This window comes from Delphinapterus leucas, chromosome 15 (genome assembly GCF_059928025.1).
Source record: "Delphinapterus leucas isolate spDelLeu-1000000601 "Yukka" chromosome 15, BTC_Dleu_Yukka2, whole genome shotgun sequence".
Classification (NCBI taxonomy): domain Eukaryota; kingdom Metazoa; phylum Chordata; class Mammalia; order Artiodactyla; family Monodontidae; genus Delphinapterus; species Delphinapterus leucas.
In genome coordinates, this window is record NC_143143.1 from 4,814,650 (window position 1) to 4,817,868 (window position 3,219).

Here is a 3,219-nt window from a genome sequence, read left to right on the forward strand (position 1 = left end):
TAGACTCCATATATATGTGTTAGCATATGATATTTGTTTTTCTCTTTCTGACTTACTTCATTCTGTATGACAGACTCTAGGTCCATCCACCTCACTACAAATAACTCAATTTCATTTCTTTTTATGGCTGAGTAATATTCCATTGTATATATGTGCCACATCTTCTTTATCCATTCACCTGTCGATGGACACTTAGGTTGCTTCCATGTCCTGGCTATTGTAACTAGTGCTGGAATGAACATTGTTTAACCATTTTAAAACGTACAGTTCAGTAGCATTAAGTCCATTTACATTTTTGCACAACCATCACTGTCATCCATCTTGAGAACTTTTTCATTTTCCCAAATTGCAACTTGGTACCCATTAAATAATAACTCACCATTCTCCCTTCCTTTCAGCCCCTGGCAACTACCATTCTACTTTTTGTCTCTATGAATCCGTCTCTATGTTATCCTGCTTTTTTGAACAATATTATATCATAAGTATTTTCCCATATTATTAGGATCATTTAATGACTGCTTTCCATTCCATTGTATGGATTTGTGTAATGATTTACTGAACTGTAGCCCTACTGTTGGTCTTCTAGGCTTTTTCTACTTTTCCATTATAAATAATACTTTGATTAGCATTGGGGACATAAAACATTATCTGTTCTTCTGTGTTTTTTAGGATCGAGTCCTAGAAGGGGAAATTATGGGGTGAAAGTGTGTGAACTTTTTTTTGTTTTTTGGGTTTTTTTCGAGAATTTAAATATTTTATTATATAAAGTTACACCCAAAATTGTGCTTCATTTTTTCACTATATACTTTAACTCAAGGACGTTTGTGAAAGTAGTACACTTCAGAAATCCTGGAAGAAATTCCACTGGCTATAGGCTATTTAAATACTGCTTACAGAAAGTATTAAAAAAACAACAACAGAGGAGTACAAAAGAACTTATTTATAAAACAGAAGTAGAGTAACAGATGTAGAAAAGAAACTCATGGTTACCAGGGGATAAGGGTGGGGGGGGGTGGATAAACTGGGAGATTGGGACTGACATGTACATACTACTATACATAAAACAGATAACTAATAAGAACCTGTTGTATAGCACAGGGAACTCTACTCAATACTCTGTAATGGCCTATATGGGAAAAGAATCTTAAAAAAGAAAAGGAGTGCATGTGTGTAACTGATTCACTTTGCTGTATACCCAAAACTAACACAACATTGTAAATCAACCACACCCCAATAAAATTTTTTTAAAGTATTAAAGGAAAGCCAGGATACACTTAAATCAAAGGGATGAATGCTTAACATACAGCGTAATGTTTTTCATTCACTGATAAACTAAAGGTCCATTTCAATCTCTCGTATACTTCATTGGTTTTGTTAGCAAGCAAAGCCCTGAAAGGGACGGCTTCATCTAGTCCTCAGACTCGGATCCATCTTCATCTTGACTAATCTGGAAGTAACGAAGTTCATCAGTCTCCTTGTCGGATGCGACCACATGGAGCCAATCACGAAGATTGTTCTTTTGAAGGTATTTCTTGGGAAGGTGTTTCAAATACCTTTTAGAGAACTGTTTCTCAGAAACAACTGTGATTTTATTCTTGAAGCGTTCAACGTGAACGACATTCCCAAGATTTCCAGTTTTTCCATTCACTTTAACCTTCTCCCGTAGAAACTGTTCAAAATTTCCAGAATCAAAAATTCCATCTTCTACTGGATGAGTAAGGTCCAAATTAAACTTCCAGGTTGACTTCTTAGGCTTCTTGTCTTTCTTCACCGCCATCTTGCACGCCGGCGGCGCGATCAGAGCGGGTGTGAACGTTTGAAAGGCTTTCTAAAATATAAATTTATTTATTTATTTAGTATTTATTTTGGGCTGCGTTGGGTCTTCGTTGCTGCACGCGGGCTTTCTCTAGTTGCAGCGAGCGGGGGCTGCTCTTTGTTGCGGTGCGCGGGCTTCTCATTGCAGTGTCTTCTCTTGTTGCGGAGCACGGGCTCTAGGCGCGTGGGCTTCAGTAGTTGTGGCAGTGGGCTCAGTAGTTGTGGCTCCTGGGCTCTAGAGCGCAGGCTCAGTAGTTGTGGTGCACGGGTTTAGTTGCTCTGCGGCATGTGGGATCTTCCTGGACCAGGGCTTGAACCCATGTCCCCTTCACTAGCAGGAGGATTCTTAACCACCACGCCACTAGGCAAGCCCCTGAAAGGCTTTTAAAAGATACTATCAATTTACTCTTCCTACAGGGTTTTACCCATTCACACGTGCCTTCCTCAGCACAGGTAAATCTCTCTCTCTCTCTTTTTTTTCTTTTTTGCTAATTGAATTGCTGGTAAGATTCATTGTATTTATTTATATTTTAAATCATTTATCATCTCTTGCAAATGGCATGTTTGTATTCAGCTTAATAATCTAGGGTCGAAACTGCAGTGAAAGCTAAGCTTGCTGAGATGTAGCCACTCTTCTGAAAAATTCTACAGGGACACTGACTTTCGGGGTGTACTGCTGAGTTTCAGGGGTGCACGTCACCTGTCCTTCATGTCAGATTTCAAATCTCATGTAGGATTTTTTTCCTGCTTTCTAGCAAATTTCTGAGCTGCCCTCCAGTGCACCTTGGAGAGGTGGAAAGGGGCCTCCCAAAGGGGCTAGGACGTGGGTCCTAAGCTGTGTGATGGTGGGCAACGAATCACCTCTCTGGGCCTCCCCGCCCACTCCGAGGGCTCGCCTGCTCTCAAACCCACAGGAATAATAACACACGCTTAAGGCCTCCAGGGTTGGGCGAGCTCCAACAAGGAAAGTATTTGGCACACAGTAAATGCTGAGCTCTGACCTGGTGATTCCTATTTGATGGATGTGTAAGCGGAAGGTGATACAATAGTAACGTTTGTTCCTCTCTCTTATAAGCCGATTCTCAAGAGGGAGGTAGTGTATTCTGACAACTAGACCACCTGTTTTATTGATTGAAGAATGTCAGCGAGGACCCTGGCTCTGCATTCTAGAGCCATTCCATTCCATTCTAGAAATGTTCACATCAGGGTGTCTCCTATTTTTTTTCATAGTAGTTAATACATGCCAGGCACATAATGTAAATGATCTGTAATCTTAGGAACAACTCTGAAAGGCAGGTATTACTGTCTCTCGTTGATAGACCAAGAAGCTGAGGCACAGAGAGGTCAATCACCTTGCCCTGAGGCACACAGCAGTGAGCTCCAGGGACCTCTCTTCATTCTGGG

At 40.9% G+C, this 3,219-nt stretch overlaps 1 pseudogene; it reads right to left on the reverse strand.

Annotated features, from left to right (window-relative positions):
- Positions 1–1,373: 1,373 nt before the first annotated feature.
- LOC111181889 (ribosomal protein eL22-like pseudogene) lies at positions 1,374–1,812 on the reverse strand (annotated as a pseudogene).
- Between the last annotated feature and the right edge of the window lie 1,407 nt (positions 1,813–3,219).